Raw genomic sequence first — 23,755 nt, 5'->3', positions numbered from 1 at the left:
TTATTCCCTTATCCAGATAAGGCGTACCCCACTCTGGGTTCCAAGAAGGCAGGAGTCAGAGGGAAGATCAAGGGTTCTAAGCAATGACTCAAATTTGAATAGGGTAGATTGACTGGTCCAAGATTTATCTCTGGGTCATACTATGGAGTCAGATCCTATCGCTGCTGATCCTATTAATGTATCGCTACAGAGTACACCGCTTTCCTTACAGTCCCCACCGCCCCGTGAGATGCCCCCTTGCATCCAGGAAATTACAATTCCTAAAAATTTTGTGTCATCTTTAAATTTTGTTTCCTGGAACATCGCTGGGCTCCCTAAAAAACTTCTAATCCCGGAATGGCAGGAATTTATCGGTACGTTTGATGTTTGTGTATTCCAGGAAACATGGAGTACAATTCCTCTTCACAAATCAGGGTATACTACGTATTATTTACCGGCTTCAAGCTCAGAGAAAGGCCGCCCATCGGGGGGACTGCTGGTATGGATAAATATCAAAAAGAACTGGTTGGTAGAGACCCATGATAGTGTCTCCCCCGATCTTCTACATTTGACTATAAAAGGTTCACGTGGTGGTCCCACCCTAGAACTATTTAACATCTATGCTAGAGGCACTGTGGGTGGACAAGCTTCCCAGACAGTCTCCGCCCTGGAACGCGAACTGACTCTTATTGACCCCCACTCTAGTATCATCATTTGTGGGGATTTCAATTGCACTTTTGAACCCTTATCCTCGGAAGACCTATTGGGGACCAATGAGTTCGATCTTAAATGGGGCATTCCGCCCCTAGAGCTTACTCCAATTAAGAAATGGTCACAAAGGGCTATCCAATTGAATGTCATCACACAAGAGTTTAACTTACGAGCAGTGAACGGCAGATCCAAATCTGACATGGGCGGTGCTTTTACATACAATAGGCTAACCACCCCGTCTCGCATCGATTATATCCTCATTGACATCCATTTTTGGGGGAACGTTGTGGATATGGTCGTTAAAAACACTATAGATAGCGATCACAATCCACTATGCTTACAAATTAAAGATGTTTGGCTGACCCCGGACCATGGGCCCGATTCACAGAACTAACTTAAGACAAAATCCTAAACTTACTACCATTTTGGTATTCACAGAAGGCACTTACTCATTTTGGTATTCACAGAAGGCACTTACTCATTTCGGTATTCACAGAAGTTAGGAGTCCTAACTTTAGGACTCCTAAATGCCTTCTGTGAATACCGAAAGTCTTAAAAGTAGGATTTTTCGCAGTTTAGTAGTAGTATAGTTAGGACTCCTAACTTTAGGACTCCTAAATGCCTTCTGTGAATACCGAAATTCTTAAAATTAGGATTTTTCTCAATTTAGTAGTCCTAAGTTTAGGACTCCTAACTTTAGGACTCCTAAATGCCTTCTGTGACTACCGAAAGTCTTAAAATTAGGATTTTTCTCAGTTTACTAGTAGTATAGTTAGGACTCCTAACTTTAGGACTCCTAAATGCCTTCTGTGAATACCGAAATTCTTAAAATTAGGATTTTTCTCAATTTAGTAGTCCTAAGTCTAAACTTAGGACTACTAAATTGAGAAAAATCCTAATTTTAAGACTTTCGGTATTCACAGAAGGCATTTAGGAGTCCTAAAGTTAGGAGTCCTAACTATACTACTACTAAACTGCGAAAATTCCTAATTTTAAGACTTTCGGTATTCACAGAAGGCATTTAGGAGTCCTAAAGTTAGGACTCCTAACTTCTGTGAATACCGAAATGAGAAAGTGCCTTCTGTGAATACCAAAATGAGTAAGTGCCTTCTGTGAATACCAAAATGGTAGTAAGTTTAGGATTTTGTCTTAAGTTAGTTCTGTGAATCGGGCCCCATGAGAATAACGATTCACCTTTGATGTCAACCAAAGAATTATTGTTGGCAGGTTGCAATAGACGCCTTAAATGGCATGGAATCTCACAACACGAGGGGAAGCTCGCATCAATTAAAGAAATATTAGCTAGAAAATATATCGAGCTCTTTGAAGCTAGTAATAAAACGGATGACCCCCAACTCATATCCTCTCTTTACTATGATACTATCAATAAGATAGGGGAATTTTTCATTTTGGAAGGGAATCCTCCCCGCAAAGTGGAGCATGGGCAAGGCTCTAATCCATGGTATTCTCAAGATTGTAGAAGGAAAAGAGCGACCTTGTCAAAAGCCCTAAGGAAACAAGATAGTAATACGATTAGAAGGGCGAGACGGGACTACTCCAGATCCCTGATAGTAGCAAAACGAAATTGGGAGGAAATGCACTGGCAAGAATTAAAAGAGGCGGCATTAAACCGAAATTCCCCTGTCTTTTGGGACCTCCTAAATAGAGGTAAACGGGCTAAAACGACAAGTATCCCAAACCATATAACAGAGCTGCAATGGTTTAACCATTTCTCTGCTATATTGCGGGAGAGACTGCCTCCGTAGATCATGTGGAGGAGTATTATCCACCCCCTGCCGTAAAATTTCCAGCTGAGACTATCTTTGGGACCCAAGAAGTTATTCTGGCTATTAAAAGTATTGCACCCGGGAAAGCGGAAGGCCCAGATGGTCTTCCAGGTGATCTCCTTTTACACGATCCACTCCCCTGGGCTTCGTTCATTTCTGTTGTAATGAACGCTATAGCCAAGGGCTCTGCAGTACCCGAGTCATGGAAAGCTGCAGAGGTGATTCCCATTTACAAAAAGGGCAATAAGGAGGACCCTGCCAACTATAGACCTATTAGTCTAATTGACGTGATACAGAAAGTGGTTGGCAGGGTTCTCCTTATGAGATTGAGGTCCTGGATCGAGAATATGAATGTTTTATCTCATTTTCAAGCAGGTTTTAGACAAAAGGTAGGCACTATGAATCAAGTTTTTAGATTTTTTATGATCTACTGGAAAGTGGTAGTTTTAGGCAAAGGTACTTTATATTTAGCTTTTATAGACCTAAAGTCTGCTTTTGATTTAATTCCTCGACAAAGATTGTGGCAGGTCCTATTTCAACCAGGTGTCCCTCAAGAGACCCTCTCTTTTTTAAAACTTCTCCATGAGAACAACCATGCCAACGTTAGATGGGGTGCCCAGGGCCAACTTACAGGGAGTGTCGCGGTGAACAGGGGGGTTCGCCAGGGCTGTGTATTAGCTCCCACCCTGTTTTCTTTATATATTAACGGGGTGGTGGACCTCCTTAGAGATGTTCCAGCTGATGCTCAAGTCCTGGCTGGCGAAAAAGTTCCTACCCTCCTGTTCGCCGACGACACTCTCCTGATTTCCCAATCCCCGGCTGGCCTACAAAAAATTCTAAATAGGTTTGACTCCTTCTGCAAGTCCCATGGTCTCATCATAAATACAGAGAAAACTAAATTAATGGTTATTAATCCTCCAAGACGTTTTAGATATGCCTTTAGTCTGGATGGCACACTGTTAGACATTGTGGACTCCTTTGACTATTTAGGCATACGTATTGCAAAAGGGATGAAGTGGAGCTCCCATTTGACCAAGATGCTCCTATGCCACAAGAGGGTATCAGGTGCCATTATCAGAGAACAACATCTCTCTACTAGTCGACCTGTGGCACCGGCCCTTGTGGTATATGAAGCACAGGCACTATCTAGCTCAATGTATGGGGCAGAAATCTGGGGATATGAAAACATCCATGACTTGGTCATGTCCGAGAACAAATTCATGAGGAATCTTATTTCTGTTCCCACTTCATCTCCACTAAAACCCTTGTTTTATGATTTAGGCAGACACTCCATTCAGGACATTGCACGACTCCGACCTTTATTATTCTGGGCAAGACTGCGAAGGACACCGGAACTTGCCAAATATGCTGCAGGCTTAAGTGAACTTATATTAGCTGACACTGGGAGGAGGTTAAAATGGATTTCCCATGTAAAGCAAATGTTGAGAGCCATTGGCTATGAAGACTGCTGGGAATCCCAGTCACCCCCCTCGAAACAGGACCTTAAGAAGGCTTACTGGAGTTGGGTCAATGCAAGAGAGCTGAGTAATGCAAAGATGGGGAAGCTGAGCGAAGCATTTTTGGAGCACAAGCCACTTTGCAAATTGGAACCCTATCTCGACTTCATTCAGTCTCCACTTGACAGATCACTGTATGTGCGTTTTAGACTAGGGACCCTTCCTCTCAATTCTGTTACTGCTAGTTGGAAGGGTCATACTCCTATATCTGTTGGCTGTCCGAGTTGCGCCGCACCTAAAGAGACCATTCCTCATTTCCTATTCGCCTGTCTTTATTACAGAAGAGCGAGAGCCAAGTGGCTGAGACCGATCTGTAGAATGCTGGGTAGTCGTAACTTCCGCACTGTGCTGCGCATTTTACAAACAGATACCTCGTCCCTCACTATTGTCTGTGGAATGGCCAAGTTTTTTGGTTGCGCTTGGCTTCTGCGGAAAAAAAAACTCGCTTCCCATATGCACTAAATTGCCAAGTGGTCCGTTTTTATTCCCTGATTTATCCATTTATAATGAAATGTGGAACCCTATGTTTCTTGTACTTTGCACATATTTGCTTTTATCTTGTTATATAGTCTTTTTAGATACATTTATGATCGATTAATACCTTTTATTGTCAATGCCTACTTGATCCTTTTTATTACTGTGTGTTCTGCTTTTATGATATTTTTTATCGAATAAAGCTTTACCTACCCTCCAGTTAATAATACCTAAACATATATATATATCTTTCAGGTTCTGTTCTCAGGTATGTAACATAGCTGTGCTCACCAGTCTAAAGACATCCCTCAGAGTCCACTTTTTGAACACCATGTTACCTTGCATAGGCTAGAATCCTAGATCCTGGTCTGTGGAAATCACAGCTCCAACACATTGTCTCTAAGACATCATTTGTTTTTACAACAGAAGTATTCTCCCAGATGTTAATTCCACTTTAATTCCTCTCTGTACCACCTTCCCTGCTTTTAATATCTTGCCTTGGACCCAACAGATTTTTGCCTCCCATTTCTTCATATTTCCTCATTTAAATGCTACACTGCATCGAGTCTCTCTTGACTGTCAATCCTCCTTGGATGCCTATTCCGACATGGTTGTACATGACGCAGCCGGCCCTCTAAACATATAAAAGGTCTTGCACCTCTAACTAACTCTAATATGGCAAACCTGCAACAGTGACTCACTGCAATGTGTTATTGCAGGGCATGAAGGCTGGAAGTCTGGAGCTCTTCCATATGTGCTGTAACTACAGTGACTGTTTTTTATCAAATGTTTGAAATTAATAATTAATATACTGATTGTGAATGTAGACTCTGAGCCAAGTAAACATGAAAAACGATAGCAAAAAAAGTAGATATTCACAAAAATCCATAATTTCAAAAGTTATTATATTAAGGGAATTAGATACCGTTCTTCTAATTATTTTGTGTACACCTTCAAGTACGTTACATATCTTTTCAAAAACTCTTTTCTACAACTTTCATGAAAAATAAAATACGATACTTTATACATCTTTTTCTGAAGTGAAAATTCAGAAGTAGTAATACCAATTCATCTTTTTCTAAAGTGAAAATTCAAAAATAGTTATCCATGTGCCTTAATGCACTTAATTTAGGGCAATCAAGAACAATTTCAAAGAATAGCACTCTGTTCAGCACACAACCGGCGCTGACGTATTATTTATTTCCTGTCCTTAAAAATGTTTCAGTAGAAGCTTTCCCACAAAGTGCAAGTGCAGTCGTAATATTGCCTGTTTCCATTTTTGACATTTTGTTGCGTCAGCAACCGAATGCACTATTAATCATAGCTGAAGAGGTTAGAGAAGATAAGTGCACCTGAGATTGAGAAATAAAGGGTACATCATAATAAAAAGTGACAGTTTTCTTCATTGACGTTTATTCAACAAAAAAACAAGGGCACCACAACTGACATCTCGCTCCTGTTGACACTGAAAGGCTTCACAATTTTGACACCCTGCCATATCAGTCGCACAGACCTGCCAACTTTATTATTACTTATACTGTGTGAGGAGGGGGTGGGGTGTTGAAGGGCTATGGTCTGGTGTGGAGACAAGGGGTTTGAGCCTATCACCACTGGCCAAGAAAGGAAAGAGACAAAGAGAGGGGTGACACTATTCGAGGAGACATCCCATCTCAAAAACACAAATTACAGAAGCTTCTATGGCTGCCTGACTTCCTGGCAAGCTTGTAAAACTCCTGATGGATGTTGGCTATGCAAAATCTCCACACAATGAGCAGAAACCTGCTCTCTGCTGGGGTTTCTATCTCACCGTGTTCGTACTGTGTGACATCGGCTCTTCACCAGGAGACCGTGTGAAGTGAGACAGTATCCTGTAATGCACAGTAGACCTGTTGGAGTTGTCAGTCTAGAATAAACAGCCTTCCATTTGCTGCTGAAGGGCAGGAGAAATGCAAGGAGGGGAAAATAAAGACAGTATACAAAGCAGTGTATTAACTCCAGAATTGGCCACTCATACTACGAAGTGGTGGGGCGGGGGTAGGGGGAAAACAAACAAAAACAAGTATTAATAAAAAAAATAAAACTTACCTGGTCCGATGGAGGTTGCCTTGCTCCTGTCCTCATGTTCTTGTCAGGAGCCTGCTGCACACTGCGCAGGTTCCCAGCACCCAATCCCATTGGAAATGCTATTCCCAGCATGTGAGCAGTGCTGAGATTGGTCTGAGCACCTCAATTTGGTGCCCAGACATAGACTGGACTGAGAGCCTGTGTTGGTTTCTCCACCCAGCTTTAAAATGCAGCTAGGTGGAGAAAGGTTAAGTGTGCATGACGGTTTGGCCGGCCCAAGAGGGCTGGCCGAACCGTCATGAGCAGTTGGCTGTGCCCACCACTCCCCTTCTGCCAGGATGGGAGGCCATACCCCTCCCTCGGCTTGAAGCCTGCAGGGCTAAAAATAAAATGATAATAAATTTCTTTTTATTAGTATTTTATTTTTGTCCTTTGCCTCTGCTGGCTTTCAGCAGAGGGCGACACTCCTCCGCCATACTGGAGGGGAGCCACCCCTGAATAACTCTGTTCCTGTTTTCATGACTGCTTAGTAGCTGGATACCAGGGCAAGTGGAAGGAATTTATAAGCGAGGGGTATCAGCTGCCACCCCTGGTGACTCCTGATTGACATCCATGACATTCTTTATCCACCAATAACACAAATACATGGTATATACTTATTCACTACCCTAAGCCATATACCATTTATGCCCAAATCGTGTAATATTGTTGTGTTTATCTTTAAACCACACACTAAAGCAGATGTGTTAGCTTCTTTATTCAAGAAGTGCAGAGAGAAAGGCCAACACGTCCTTTCGCCATGAAGTCCCATTGCCAACTCTCAACTTCAGAACTCTCCCCCGCATTCCCTTATTTCAAAGACAACAACAACCACGTGCTGTACATCGTGATACTGGTGTCATCACGTGGTTTAAAGATAAACACATTTTTCCCATTATACACAATAAACAAAAGAAATATACTCTACATAAACATTGCTAAACATATCACAGAAACTGCTGACAATAATGAGGCTACTACCAATTACAGCTCAGTGCCAACAATGTTTACAATTTCTAAATTAAAAACTATTCAACATGGTCTCTCAAATATGCTGGACGTTTGATTTCTCTCTTGGACCTGATAACCGGTTGCTCTTCACCACAGTCATCCACCTGCACCTCTGCCTTACTCACACCATTTGTCCTTTCCAACTTCACTCACCTTCCTACTTTCATCCAACCAGCCATAACTACCTGCCACCTCTCTTTCCACATCACCAATTTTCCTGTTACCATTATACTTGGCAATCCTGCCAAAGTTCCAAACACGTCCATCACTCAATATCGCAGCATTTCTATATACATCTGCTACACTTAATAAATCAGAATATCTACTCTACCCCTTCTATACCCTGCAGGACAATTTCACATGTACCACAACTCCCTTCTTCGTCACTATCTCCTTACTGCCTCTCTTACCATCAGTATACTCCATATATTTGCCTTGTGCCTTCTCAATGTTCTCCCTTACATCTTCTGGAGACCACTGCTGCAGGCGGGACTGGGCCATCCAACCTTGGTTGTCCTTCACAAAAGGCACTCTCCCTTTCATAATGGTAAAAAGGGCTAAACCCAGTTACAGAGGGTGTGGTGCGAAACATCCACCCAGTAAGTTTGATATAAGCCATCCAATTTATGATATACTGAGGTGAATGTGTACTCTATCCCATTGCGACAAAGGAACCCTCCCATCATCTTATGCCTAAACTGAACTCCATTGTCCGTAATGACTTTCTTCAGTAACCCTTCCCTTTGAAAAATGTAATCTAAAAATCTAACCACACTGTCAGAGCAAGCATGGGCACCATCCTTTCATCCCCCATCCATGCTACACAGAGTTTGTCACTATCATCCATGATTTTCCCTTCCAGTGGCAAAGGTAACCTACTTAGGCAATCAACTACCTTGTTCCTCACACCTGGAAGATACTTTAAAGTGTACCTATAATCCAACAGGTGCACTGACAACCTCACAATCCTGGGTGTGGCATTAAGCAGACCTTCTGAAGACATTTTCTATGACAGAATACCGTTCCTCACCTGGTGACAAGGGCCTTGATGCAAATCCCACCGTGTGCTTACTCCCTCCGGGCTACTTCTGAGACAGTACGGCACCAATCCTCTTGTTGCTTGCATCAGTAGTCAAAATGCAATCCAACTTGGGCTCAAAACCCTGAAAATTCCTAGCCATACAGATGCTATCTTTAATTTGTTGGAAGTAACATTGTAGAGTGTCAGACTAAATGAATTTAACATTGTGTTTGAGAATCTATCGTAAAATACAAGTCTTCTCCGGAAAGTTCCATACAAATTTAGCGTAGAACTCCAACGACCCCAAGAAAGATTGTAATTCACCCTTGTTAGTGAGTGCTGCAGCCTCCCTAACTGTTTTATGCAAAATATATCCCTTGAGGATTAATTTATATCCAAACTGAGTTCCACAATTTATCCCGGTCACGGATTAATCGCAATATAAAGAATTACAATCACGGATGTATTCCAAAATACGAATGGTTTTACTTAATTAATATTCAACTCATTACATTTATATTCAGTGCATTATACAGAACATCTACATTTTATGTACAGGCAGTATATACAAATAGCAACACTGGCACTACCAAAGCAATCCCTTCAACTTTCTAGACTCTATCAAGGGATTGATGGAAGTGTAATCGTCCTTTTTGCCTAAAATACTGTGAAAAACATCTGACATCCCAATGAATCAAACATTCAAATATTCACATGAATGGGATATATAACTAAAATTAATTAGTGATGTTTCAAGGAAATAAAAGTGCGTTGTCGACATTTCGGTCTCGCTCAGATCAAAGAATTATTTTGGACGGGTTTACCTGAATAAAAAAGGAGATGACTCGCATTTATTTGAAGTCGGTATTGGATACATAGATTGTTTGGAATTACTTTGAAGTCGAGGAAGAAGGAAGCAAGTATTTACAGGAGTCATCATCTTTTTTGCAACGCTGAGTCCTGAGGATGTTCTTGCGGACCAACTAGGCCATATAAAAGTGTGGAACTCCTTTTGGATGTAAATAATTCCTAAAGGGATATATTTTGTATAAAACACTTATTCTACCCAGTTCCTTGGGGATAATTGGGTTGCCCTATTGTGTCAATAGCAGCCTCCTTAACAGCGCTAAGAAGACTCTTTTTAGGTTTAATACCTTCCATTGTGACCTCATGCCCTAGATAGCCAAATGCTTTCACTGCAAATGTACACTTATCAAGCTCAACTGTGATTTCCAACACTTTCTGGAATCTGCAGTTATGCTGGTCCCTGTTTCCTCCATAACCAAAACATCATTGTGGAAAAATACAGACCCCACTTACTTTTTGATCAACTTATGCATATGAGAAAGTCTTGGATGATAGAGAAGAACTTTGTGTAGCATGGATGGGGGATAAAAGGGTGGTGGCCATTTCTGAAGAAGATTGGCGTAGAGCTAGTAAACAGGATGCCACCTTGGTGGAGGTGAAGAAGTGTATTGTTGAGGGCTGGCCTGAGAATAAGTTGTTGGAGGAGAAGTGTAGGAACGTTTCGAAGATTTTAAATTAACTTACTGTTATGCTTCAGAATACAAGTTCCCCCTAAGGATATGAGGGAGATTGTCATAAACATATGCCATTATGGGCACTTAGGTATCGTTAAAAGTAAGAGAAGGGTTAATGAAAATTTTTGGTGGCCAGGTGTAGATACCGAAATTGAGAGGTCATAGATTGGGATTTGTGTAGGGATGCAGATAAATCGCAGGTGCAGATAAAATCCCAGATATTTTCCATTCCTAGTTCTGAAATGGCTTGGGAGGTATTGGGGGTAGACATCATGGGGCCTATCAAGGGCGATGGTGGAGAATCTTGGTATGCAGTGGTAGCCATTGATTATTTTTCCAAATGGCCGATAGTGATGCTTGCTCTGAGAATGTGGTTAGATTTTTAGACAATATTTTTAAGAGGGAAGGGTTACTGAAGAAAATCATTACGGAAAATGGAGTTCAGTTTACGAGTGAGATGATGGACGGATTCCTGTGTCACAAAGGGATAGAGCACAAATTCACCTCTGTATATTATCCCAGTGTAAATGGTGAAGTCGAGAGGTTCAATTTTGTGATAAAAGGGACTTTGCAATTGGCTAAAGGAAAAAGGGTAAAATAGATAGCTTGTATCAAACATACTGTGTGGATGTATCGCACCACACCCTCTGTATCTGGGTATAGCCCTTTCATCATTATGAAAGGGAGAGTGCCTTTTATGAAGGACAACCAAGGTTGGATGGCTCAGTCCCGCTTTCAACAGTGGTAAGGCAGAACATTGGGAAGGCTCAAGGTATATATAAGGAGTATACTGATGGTAAGAGGGGCAGTAAGGAGGTAGGGGTTAAGAAGGGAGAGGTGGTATGTGTGAAATTGTCCTGGAGGGTAAAGAAGAGAGGGGCTAGATATTCTGACCTGTTAGGTGTAGCAGAAGTATATAGAAATGCTGCAAAATTAAGTGATGGAAGTGTTTGGAACTTTGTCATGATTGCCAAGTATAATGGTAACAGGAAAGTTGGTGATGTGGAAAAAGAGGGGGCAGGTAGTTATGGCTGCTTGGATATGAGTAGGGAGGTGAGTGAAGTCGATGGTAGTGTGGAAGTGGAAAGGGCAACTGGTATGAGTAAGAGAGGGGTGCAGGTTGATGACTGTGGTGAAGAGCAACCGGTTACCAGGCCCAAGAGAGAAATTAATTGTCCAGCATATTTGAGAAACTATGTTCAATAGTTTTTAATTTAGAAATTGTATAAATTGTTAGTTATTGTTGTCAAATTAGAAATTTGGGAGAGAGTTCTGGAGTTGAGAGTTGGCAGTGGGACTTCATGATGAAAGGACGTGTTGGCCTTTCTCTTTGCACTTTTTGAATAAAGAAGCTAACACTTACATCTGCTTTTGTGCTGTTATTAGACAACAAATATGCCAAATTGTATATGCACCAGTACATACCGCAGGAGTGCTTCTGAGGAAAAAGGACTAATAATGGTCCACTCCAATGACTGTTCTGTATTCTGAAAATATATTCAGAGTTTTCTTCCATGTAATAGAATATTTGCACTGGAATAAAAGACACAGGGTTAGCATTTATAATAATTTAATGGCCATCTTGTTTCTAGTTTCTTTCTATGAGGATTGAGAAAGACAAAATTAATGTTGAGGATTTCCAGAATTACTTTCTCACCTGGTAATCTCAGGGAGTACAAAAGTACAGCCCAGAGAAATCTGTGATCTTTCGTGCCTTCGGTGTAGTGCATTAACATCAGTACACAGGGTTTCGGTGGTGTGGGGTTAGGGGATCTTAGGGGGTTATTGATAGGTGTTGAGTTAGGAGGGTGGTAAATGTGTGCCCCTGAGTGAGGAAAATCTGTCAGCTTCACACATTCTATCACATGACACAATCATAATATACATAAACTTAAACTCAAGCCAAAGCTATATCTTTTGAATTAATGTAACTACAGGAAGGGTAGGATATTTAATTTGATGAGCAGTAAAACAAGCTGAAAGGTTCTTGCATCCTCTAGTGGCGAGATGTGACCCCAAACTGTTGTATAGCACTCACTTTGTAAGATGCTACAGTTCAAAGAAAGTGAGTATCTCTGGACATTTATATCCTATCCTGCTGACCTGTTGACTGGTCCTGCTTCCATTTTTATGGCATAGTACCACCATTGTTTAGCAGTCAGTACTAAACCGATGTTCCCTACATTCCTCTTCAATAAGAATTTAATAAAACTAACTTTTATGATAAAAAATGTTCGGCCGGTTGGTAATGAACCTTCTTTTCCTCTTATTTCACTGTGCTCAGTGGTGATGAGGGTGGAGTAAGTAATGTGGGGAAAATTATTGTGTAAAAGGGTTTGTGAGTGAGTGAATACACTGATAAAGCACTTCTGCAACACAAAATTTGTTAGGGCATTTGTTATTCTGTTTGTGAAGTAGTGTTGTTTATATCGGTGTAAAGATACCAAAAGTCAAATGAGGGCCTGCAAAGGGGACTAAATCTTGAGGTCTATTCAACAGAGAACGAGACAAAGACCTCTTTCAGATGTACAATATAGGTTTTTTCTAAGCTCTTAGACAAAAAAAGGGATATCCGCCCCCTCTTTTTTGCAGATCTAGTTTGCAAGACTGTCACTGGCTGTCCCTTCTTAAACCAAAAGTCTCATGTAGGAATCTACAAGTCAAAAGTTTGAATGAGATGAAGGGGGCTTCTCCAGTCAAGGATCTGAAGACAGGGTTGAGTCACGTGCATCTATCAAAATGAAGATTTGGTGAACCAAAAAGCCGAATTTTAGTGTATCCAGACAAATATTTATCGGCCTCAGAGTTACGATAAAAATGATTTAAATAAAAAGTTGAAATAAAATATTAGATATTGAGAACTGAGAGCAGGCAATCTTCAGCCTAATACCTGCAGGATACCTGAAGGAAGAAATTATAATAAATATGTCATTCTAAAGCTCCATTGGTTCTTCATTAACATCTCACAATAAACAGAGCGGTGAACCGCCCTGAGTCTGTGGCCTAACAAGAGTACCATGATCCCTATTGTGAAGCAAGGACAATGTCCCCACATAGCCCTCTCCTGGGTTGTAAAAGTATCAACAATTGTATTTCTCAGGGTGCTTCACAGCCCTGGGTCCCGGTGCTGCTGTAATTCCTGTACCATTTACAACTTTGCCCCTGCCCAAAGTTCTAGTGGCTCCAGCAAGCAGGTGTTACCTCACTGAGTATGTGACGAGCATTATAAAGTGCCTCTAGGATATATCATAGCAATAACTTTTGGCATTTGATTCTGGTATTCCGAGTGGTTTCAAAGAGAAGAAATATGCAAAATCGTGTCTACATTCAGCCTGGTAGGCATCATGCCGAACTTATGGCAAAAATGTAACTTCAATGTAAAGTTGCAAAGTGCAGTAATGAACTCAGAAAAGGTGAGGTTCCACAAGGTAATTTCTCCATAGTTGTAATGAGAGTAATTGTCTTTTTTCAAGCACATAGTAAGGACAAACCTCTGTCAAAATGTACCAACATATTGTCGATTTTGTGACCCAGTCTCTTTTTGTGGTCAGAAAAATGGGAATTTGTCCTCGGTTTCAGAGTCGCTTAGTTTTACACTCTGAAGACTTTTAGCCAGGTTTATCTATTGACCGTGATCCAAAGTAATTTTCACCAAGAGCTGTGGTTCACCAGCATAAGAAAAAAAATCAGACTGTGATGTCTCCTGGCAGCTAACATGATTGAGTGTAAAGCTTAAACATGCAAAGTGACATGCAAGGTGACAAAGGAGAGACCGTGTCACTCCTCAATTGAGTCACAAGAGAGGACATATATATGATGCTAGCTTGCCAGTTTATAACTTTTCCCATTAAAAACGAGGAAAACTAAGTAATTGTGCTGCTTTTGTCACCAGAAACACGTACAATCCCCTATGACACGTTTGAATGTTTCATCATGTTGAAGACTGCAAAGAGAACCAACATGTTACACATATATGAGTTTGCACTATCGCCCATTTAAGCATATTGTTGAGGATGTCTCTGAGAGTGCTTGTGGTACTGTGCCGTGGAAGAAACCTTGCAACTCAGCATTATGCCAATAATTACTCTTCTAGGTTAAGGTTAGCCCATTTTAAGTATATATGTCACAAATGCCATTCACTAAAAGTCATGAAAGGACCACCCCATCTCTAGAATAAGCATTTGATAATGGAATTTTTGATGGGTGAAAATAGACTGAACAATAGGATTTATACAACTTAGGTACCGGGCGAAGTTGCAGATCTTTTAGAGTGGAGAAAAGTTTTTTTAGTGGCCCCAGTTGGAAGGGTTTAAACAAATGCATAATTTGTTGAAGATAAGTGGTTCTAAAAGTGGATAAAAGGGGCAACACATTTTGTATATTTTGACTTATCGGTTTACTTTAGTAGGAATGTTTGTGTTAGCTAATCTAGGCGAAAGGCAGCACCAAACTATATAAAATACTTAACTGTTTATGTTTTTCGATGAGAAATATTTCTTTCTTAGTATCTTTTGCCTTATGCTGTACATAAAGAAGTACTTGTACTGATATTGTTGTGGCACTTAGCTTTAACTTTCCTACATTGTTCATTAAATCTACATGCTTGAGTATGAATTTGTGTTTTTGTTAATGGTGAGGAGGTGTTCAGCGCATAAGTATTAATACCATTGAATTGATCCACAGTGAGGTGCCAACATTTGTTATTAATTCATAGAACCATGTCTGAAAAACTAGGATCTTTAGTATTCCATCGCAAAGGCTCCTTTTAGGAATTATTTGGCAGTCTGTGATTACAATGAAAAGATTGGGTTTATCTGAAAACAATGATAAAAAGGAAGTAAAAGTGCTTGGTTGTATGGTAGCAAAAACTATTGAGTATATATCAAATTTCAGTTTGGGAACACATCTTGTATTGGAAAGAGTTTCTTAATTTATCTGGGATATTTGATCATTAAGTTATATTGATAATCTTCGGGGAGCTGAGGTCAGGCTGGACTGGTCAGACGGGATACAGTGAAAATCCCTGGTTCTGGGCAAGAGGTACCTTCTTTCTGAGCTGAATGGACAGAGGGAATCTTCAGCTCACACAGACCAAAAATCTTCTTAAAGACACAGACATGATTCTATACTACAGAGGACATGTTCCTTGGGAATGTATGATTAAACAATTACCACCTAAATAACAAATGCCTAATCCATGAAGGCTAAACAACGACCAAAGCCAAACAACTATGTACTGAACCACGACTTTGTGAATTCCGAAAATTAATCTGTTGATATATACTCCGAATCTACCACTACGTTCAATACAATGCATGTTTGAAACACAATCCTTAAAAAAGTAAATAAATTAAACAACACTTTTAATAAAAACTATTTTTATTAAATAATCTTGTGTCTCTACTGTTCCAGACTGGCCCAGGGACTCACGGTGAAGCAATGTATTGCTACAAATCAGCCCTTTTCAAACAAAACTCAGTAATGCTTTTGCCGCGACTATTACTAATTGTGCTACCTCTTTCCGAAAATCCTTATCTTGGAAATTGGGTCATCACTTGCGTTGGTCACTAATTGATATTTGTTAATTGCATGCTGTCCAAATAAGCGAGTGTGCATTTTTAACCGTACCGTGTCAAGTTACATCTAGCCACTAGATGTCCGTATTGCCAAAATTACTGTGTTAGTGCTGTTCATTTGCTGCTAAAAAACGTCTGCCTGTAATTGGTCCAGTTTCAGTTTTTGCAGTAGGTAGGGGATTTAAACTCAAGGTCATGAAACTGTACATACTTTTAGCCTCCTACCCTTGCCACATACTTTAAATAAATACTGATGGATCACTAACTGTAGTGCTTACTTTTAAAAAGATGTTTATATTTTAGTTAACATAATATTGTTTAATTCTTTAGTTAAACCAATTATACTAATATGATCTGTTGAAACCGTTTACCATATTTGTGTACTTATAAATACACATACCTCTGAAAATTCATTGTAAATGAAGTAGTAGTTAAGGAGGTCGTGGTTCAGGATTCGTTGTTAAGCCCCATCGTTGTTAGAAATTCGTTATTAAGGTCGTTTCCCGTTCATTGGTACTGTGACAAACCATATATATGTAATGTTTACTGCATATTCTTAAGAACTTCCTTTAAAACCTAAACTGATATTAAAATAGTTCCCAATGATGCTCTTAGCTCTGGGTCTGGTCTTGGCCCCAGGCGACTCTTACTTCCAATAGTCATGAGACTAGAAGAGTGCTAAATCTATTCTATAATGACCACTTTTACCGTGCCTTCAGGAATTATAAGAACTGTGAAAAATCCTTACAAAAAGAAGTTTCTTGCTGGAATGTTATTGAAAAACAAATTCATAATATTAACGTTCAAACAACAGAAGCATTTGAAATGAATGTGCAATCTAGCAATATGTTTCAACACATTAGCGAAATATTTAAATCAAAAATCTTTCATTTTATGCCACGTTGATTTCCAGAATATATAAATACATTTTCAGTTACATAACGTGCACAGCGATTAACTTCTTCAGTTTCAAAGGACCAACATAGTGCATTAACAGAGTTTGAAAATGTTTTCACATTAGCAGAGGTAAGGAGTAGTCTTTTAGAAACAAAAACAATTGTTTACAGCTCTGGCAGCTGTGGCAGTTCTTTTAGCAGCTCTAGATGTTTTAATCAAACAGAACCCCAAAGATCAATATCTCAAAATATTTGTAAAAATCTTTTCCCAAAGTAATTGAATGGAAGATTTAGGCCTACTAAGATAAGCTGATAGTTTTGTCTACATATGATGAAGTTCAAGGGATTACCTCACTCAAAATAAGATTATGTAATTCTTGGTTATAATTCATGTTTATAATACTGTATCAGAAAACAAATTAGTAACCTTTTCAATGCAGCTTTGAGAGATTAAATAACTATTGTAGAAAGTATCAACAACATTTAAATTATGCTGTAAAGAAGTGAAAGGATTTACAGAACTGCTATTGTTCATTTGAGACATCAAAGATGATGTTCTCCTGTCTTTCTGGTACATCAATGTGATGGTTCATCAAATGTTAATGTATTAAATCCACGAGGAATTAACACAATTACATAAAATGAGTTCGGAAATTAGCAATCACTTTAACAAAACTATGAATGTTTCAATGTGGGTAATATCTAAAGAGGAGGCCCAACATAATACCTTTCTGAAAGTGATATTAGCAATTTTTTTTTTTTTTACTAGGTCAATCCATAGCAGTGGAGTTTTGGAATGTAGGTATGAAGTAACCAACACATTTACACCAAAAGATGTGTTGTAAGTTTTGAAGTCAGGTTCAATAGGCTTCAATAGAGAAATCATCAGAATGAGTTTATGTGTTGAAACATATAGGCAGGTAATTTAAACAGAAGCATGAGCAACATAAGTGATAGCTTAGGAACTAGCATCATTTTAATAGGTTCTAGCCTGCCCCAACAGGACAGCAGCACAAAAAACAGCGAACCAAATTAAATGAATTCCTTTAATGTATGCTTTGTATAAGATAAAGTATAATCAATACTATTCCAGCATATTTTATTCGTAAGTTATTTGGTGGTAGGAACCATTTTTTAAAATTATTTTTATAACCAGGGACTTGGGAATCAGATGTAACCAAAGTAGCCAATAGTCTTAAAGATGAGATCACTTTTGTCATATCCATATAATGATGTCAATGATGTCAACAAAGCTGAGATTTTAACACTTCCATATTTACACTCAACACCTTCATTATACTGATTACTTCGTATTAGTTCTAAAAAAAGCCAATGCATATAAAAAAAGTAATGGTCTAGTTCTCTGAAATAAAGGACAATGAGGAGAGAAAAAGTTATTATTAAAACACATGCTTTATTGGAGGTATAGAGAACAGTAAACCATTTAATATGTTGAAGGCCAGCACCTAAAAAAGAAACATTTCCAAAATATGCATGACGGATACAATCAAAAGCCTTTTCAGCATTGAGAGTGAAAGCTGTTAGGGAAAGCTTAATATTGATACATTTAAAATAATGTTGGAGACATTATTGGCATACTGCCATTGTCTGAGTCTAGTTTTCCTTTTATGACTCCAAAGTGATCAAATGTTATCAGAAAAGGGATCTGGGAATCCATGTTGGTGGCTCATGTTTTGGCATCAACTGTACAATCACTGTTAATTAAGGTAAAAGGCATATAATTATTTTCAGTGTCTATAATGTTTATCATTTTTGGTGATTATTGTAACACCACTGAAAAAGGACATTTGGGGTGAATCTAATGGAAATTACTAATGAATCCCATTTAGTTAGGAGCTAAAATTCTAGAGAAAAGTGAAATTAAGTAAATGGATAGATGACCAAAAGGACTTCATTATCTGATTTCCTTTTCAGTTTATAGGTCTTAATAAAAACTTACATGATTCCGATTATGCTTTATCCCAGTACACAGAGGGCTTGGCCGTACACAGCTTGGCCTCTGCAGAGCAGGCTCTAACGGATGTCGGAGCCTCTCTTCTGGAGTTCTAAGAAGACGCCTCTCTCGAGTTAGGAGACGACGCTTGCTGGGAAGTTCCTGCGGAGCGGTATTGAAATTGGCCGCGCTCGACAGTGAGTGCATTTGGAGCTGCTTGCGGTGAAGGAACCGCGGAGCGGTATCGGAATCGGCAGCGCTCGGCAGTGAGCGCATTGGAAGGTATTTTCTGTGAAATAACCATGTAGCAAAATTGACATTGGCAGCGCTAAGCAGTGTGCGCTTTTCAATTGGACACTGCTGTTTGAGTTTCAGCGGGCGCTGAGATAACCGCTGGGTGTGGGACACGCTGAAAAGAGACCCGGTGAGGCAACCGGAGAGACTCTTTAATTAATTGGGAAGTGCTGGACTATTAGTTCTATTTACGGAAGCAGGATTTTCTCTGGAATAGAACGATAGATTATCGGGGGCGCGCTATTACCTTTGGATATCGCTGCTGCTCACCTATCCACTGCCGTGAGGGAAACGGCCAGCAAGGGGGACTACCAGCATATTCCCTACACTTTGTAATCCGCCGTGAGGGGAACGGCCAGCGGGACTACACATCCCATCAGCCCCTCGCTCACCCCAGGCGCGTGCCTTTGATGACAGCAGGCAGCGCCGGGGGAGCATAAAGCTGCTCTTACTTTCACGCAGCGCGGGACGCGCGCGGGCGCGCCCTGGCCAAGGGCAGGCCCGTTTGTGCCCGTTGGAGACCGGTAGGAGGACGGGACGGGGCACCCCTCTGTGGAGTGCTGAACAAGGTTAGTACCTTACTGCTGGGAACTGTTGGTGACTAAGGCCATAGTTGCGCACCGGGCTACTTCCCGTATTGTTATTGTTATTTGTATATTACGGCATCCCCCATTTTGCTTGTAAGCACACTAGACTATGGCCAATCAGAAGAAGCCCATTGGAGGTTCTGTGTTGGGCACCTTAGACCAGTTCATTACACGTGCATCATCGGCACTGGAGAGAGAAATAGTTATGACGGAAAAGAGACTCTCTATGGACCCCACATTTGATAGAAGGTCTTCTCTGGGTAATCTAGCGCAGGCAAAGTCCCCCTATGATATTCCTGCTGTTTCCTTGAATACTGTGGACGAAGTTACCCGAGGACACGCTAGTACAACATCTGTGCCTAGTCTATTCAATTTGGAGGTAAGCGCCAAGAGGGTTATAACAACTAATCCTGTGGACAGTAGCACTTTGTCTGAGTCTATGCGGAGATGTACACATACCCGTAGTGTAAAACCCGTCCCTATAAAAAATAGTTTAACAACGGACACAAAGAGGAAACGGACAGATGTACAACAAAAGGGAAGGAAGGCAAAGGCGAAGAAGCCCAACCCGGAAATGGACGATAATGGTCCCCCAGCGAAAACAATCCCTGAAGTTGCCCCCCCAGAGGCGAGATCGACGGCCCCAACATTAGGTTTCGGGGAAGAGACATCACCCAGCTGGGGAGAGGACATGTGGGCCAAAATGGAAGATCTGTTTATTAAATCCTGTGCCCCCATATATGACAGGCTGGATAAAATAGATATTAGGTTGAGCATCCTTGAGGCTGAAGTAGCGAGGGTCCAGGGAAGAGGGTCCGCTATTTTAGGAGCAAAGGGGTTAAAGAAGGGGATAGAAAAGCAGGGGAGAGGAATGATAGAACCCGCAGCTGGGACGATCCCAGCTTCCCCTGGAGAAGACGGATTGTCTGGTAATGGCCATTCCCAGGCATCCCATTCAGATCATCAGGGGCAGGATAGTGGCCCCGTGTCAACTAGAAGTGTCTCAGCATCCCAACAATGTTTAAGGGGGAAGGGACATGGTATCACTACTGCAATTACGAACGTTCCCGAGACAAACACCACATCCCCCAGAGACCGACAGCGGAAAATCTTATCACGTATCAACCTCCCCCTGGCATGTGCACCATACATGGTAATACTAGTGGGGGTACCAGTTCTACGACCGGGTCAATGGGAGGATTATCCTGCCTTGAAAAGAAAGTGCATTCAGTGGTTGAATGCTAATCGCCCGCTCCCCCCTACGGCATTGGCTGAGATCTTATTTGCCCGAAGGGTTGAGTGGGTAGGGGGTAGGGAAAAATTGGTGAGGGGAGATTGCATAATAATCAACTTCAAGGATACCAGAGCTGTAGCACACATATGTGGGTGGGTGCAGGAAAGGCCCAGGCTCCAAATAAACGTTGTTCCCCTTGATTATTTTTATCCAGAGGGGAATATATCCTTAGCACATGATCGTCCAGGAGTAGGGGGGGGGGGCACAGGAAATTTATGGGGCTTAGAAACTAGGAATATGTACGATGCTTTTTCAGGGCTAGAGGAATGTGACTGACGTCACCTGCCCCAGGTACAGGCTGGAAATACGGATGGCCGAAGTATATCTACAATGGAGGGCATAGGGATAGATAGGGGTTCCCAAAAAGATTTTTCAATTGGCTCTTGCGACCAAACCTTAGGGGGAACACTGGTATCCTATGCTCTGTTAGATCCTGAGGCTGGGAATGTGAACCCACCGCCTAACACCATGGTGGTTGAGCCGGATTCCCTAATAGAACCAGGGATAAACAAGAGTATAGCCCGGTCCCATACTATGGACCGTGAGGTTATCACAGAAAATCCTCTTTCTCCCACTTCGAGTAATCTGTCCTTGCTGTCCTGGAATATTGCTGGTTTAAGCTCCAAGACATCACAGGAAGAGTGGGCTGATTTTATCGAGGGTCATAACATTTGTTTGTTCCAGGAGGCGTGGGCAGTGGATCATGTTTTTCGCCAGGGCTACCTGAACTTCTATATCTCCGCAGAGAAGAAAGATAGGGGACGGCCAGCGGGTGGCTTGGTAATTTGGGTTAGGCAGGCGTTGGCCTGTACCATATCCCAGCTACCTACAGCAAGTAGTGATATCTTAGCTGTAAGAATGAAGATGGGGTCAGGGATACGAGTAGATATATATAACATCTATGCACGTGGTCTTCCTGGAGGGTGTCGCTCTGAGGTGGTGATAGCACTGGAACTTTTGTTAGAATCATTGCCTAGTGAAGTCTGGCCATTAATCGGGGGAGATTTTAATACTGCGTTTGAGCCAATGGGACCCGATGATCAATCAATCAATCAATCAAAGACATTTATAGAGCGCACTACTTACCCGTAGGGTCTCATGGCGCTGGGGGGAGGGGGGTGCCGTTACTGCTCGAACAGCCAGGTCTTCAGCTTCTTCCTGAAGGAGAGGTGGTCTTGGGTCAGGCGCAGGTCGGTCGGGAGGGAGTTCCAGGTCTTGGCGGCCAGGTAGGAGAAGGACCTTCCTCCTGTTGTTGCTCTTCGGATGCGGGGGACGGCGGCGAGGGCGTGGTTGGCTGATCGGAGGTGGCGTTTGGGAGCGTAGCAGTTGATTCGGTTGTTGAGGTAGCTCGGGCCTTGGTCGTGTAGGGCTTTGTGTGCGTGGGTGAGGAGGCGGAAGGTGATCCTTTTGTTGACGGGGAGCCAATGCAGGTCTCTCAGATGTCCGGAGATGTGGCTGGTTCGTGGGATGTCGAGGATGAGTCTGGCTGAGGCGTTCTGGATCCGCTGGAGTCTCTTCTGGAGCTTGGCGGTGGTACCGGCGTAGAGGGCGTTGCCGTAGTCCAGTCGACTGGTGACGAGGGCCTGGGTGACGGTCTTCCTGGTCTCGGTGGGGATCCACCAGAAGATCTTCCGTAGCATGCGTAGTATGTTGAAGCACGCCGAGGAGACGGCGTTGACTTGCCTGGTCATGGAGAGGGAGGAGTCCAGGATGAAGCCCAGGTTGCGTGCGTGGTCTGTCGGTTTGGGTGCGGAGCCCAGGTCGGGAGGCCACCAGGAGTCATCCCAGGCGGAGGGCGAAGAGCCCAGGATGAGGACCTCCGTCTTGTCTGAGTTCAGTTTCAGGCGGCTGGTCGTCATCCACTCGGCTACATCTTTCATCCCTTCGTGCAGATTGGCTCTGGCGGCGGCGGGGTCGTTGGTCAGGGAGAGGATCAGCTGGGTGTCGTCGGCGTAGGAGATTATGTTGAGGTTGTGTTTGCGTGCGATGGCCGTGAGGGGGCTCATGTAGACGTTGAAGAGGGTGGGGCTCAGGGAGGATCCTTGAGGGACGCCGCAGATGACGTCGGTGGCTTTTGACTTGTACGGTGGTAGGCGGACTCTCTGTGTTCTTCCGTCGAGGAAGGAGATGATCCATTCCAGTGCCTTCTCCTGCATTCCGACGTAGCTGAGGCGCTGTACTAGGGTGCGGTGGCAGACAGTGTCGAATGCCGCGGAGAGGTCTAGGAGGATGAGGGCCGCTGTGTCTCCGTTGTCCATCAGGGCTCGGATGTCGTCGGTGGCAGCGATGAGGGCGGTCTCGGTGCTGTGGTTGGCTCGGAAGCCAGACTGTGAGGGGTCGAGGGATCCATTCGTCTCAAGGAAGGCGGCCAGCTGCTTGTTGACGGTCTTCTCGATGACTTTGGCTGGAAACGGGAGGAGCGAGATGGGGCGGTAGTTCTTGAGTTCGGTGGGGTCCGCTGTGGGTTTCTTGAGTAGAGCGCTGAGTTCGGCGTGCTTCCAGCTCTCAGGGAAGGTGGCGGTGTCGAAGGAGGTGTTGATAATGTCCCGCAGGTGGGGTGCGATGACAGCGTCGGCCTTGTTGAAGACGTGGTGAGGGCAGGGGTCGGTCGGAGATCCGGAGTGGATGGAGTTCATCATGCGGACGGTGTCTTCGGTGCTGATCGGAGTTCAGGCGCGGAGGGTGGTGGTGGGGGGCGGTGGTTCGGTCGTGGTGTGCGTTGGTTGGGTGCTGAAGCTGTTGTGTATGTCCGTGATCTTGTTGTGGAAGTATGAGGTGAGGGAGTTGCAGAGGTCTTGCGATGGGGTGATGTCGTTGTTTCCTGCGCTAGGGTTGGATAGCTCTTTCACGATGTTGAAGAGTTCCTTGCAGTTGTGTGCGTTGTTGTCCAGCCGGTCCTTGAATGCGGTTTTCTTGGCGGCGCGGATCAGCTGGTGGTGCTTCCGGGTGGCAAGCTTGAAGGTGGTCATGTTGTCCGGTGTTGGTTCCCTTCTCCAGACTTTCTCGAGGG

This window comes from Triturus cristatus, chromosome 2_1, assembly GCF_964204655.1.
Source record: "Triturus cristatus chromosome 2_1, aTriCri1.1, whole genome shotgun sequence".
NCBI classification, from domain to species: domain Eukaryota; kingdom Metazoa; phylum Chordata; class Amphibia; order Caudata; family Salamandridae; genus Triturus; species Triturus cristatus.
Note: the sequence above shows the minus strand (reverse complement) of the source record.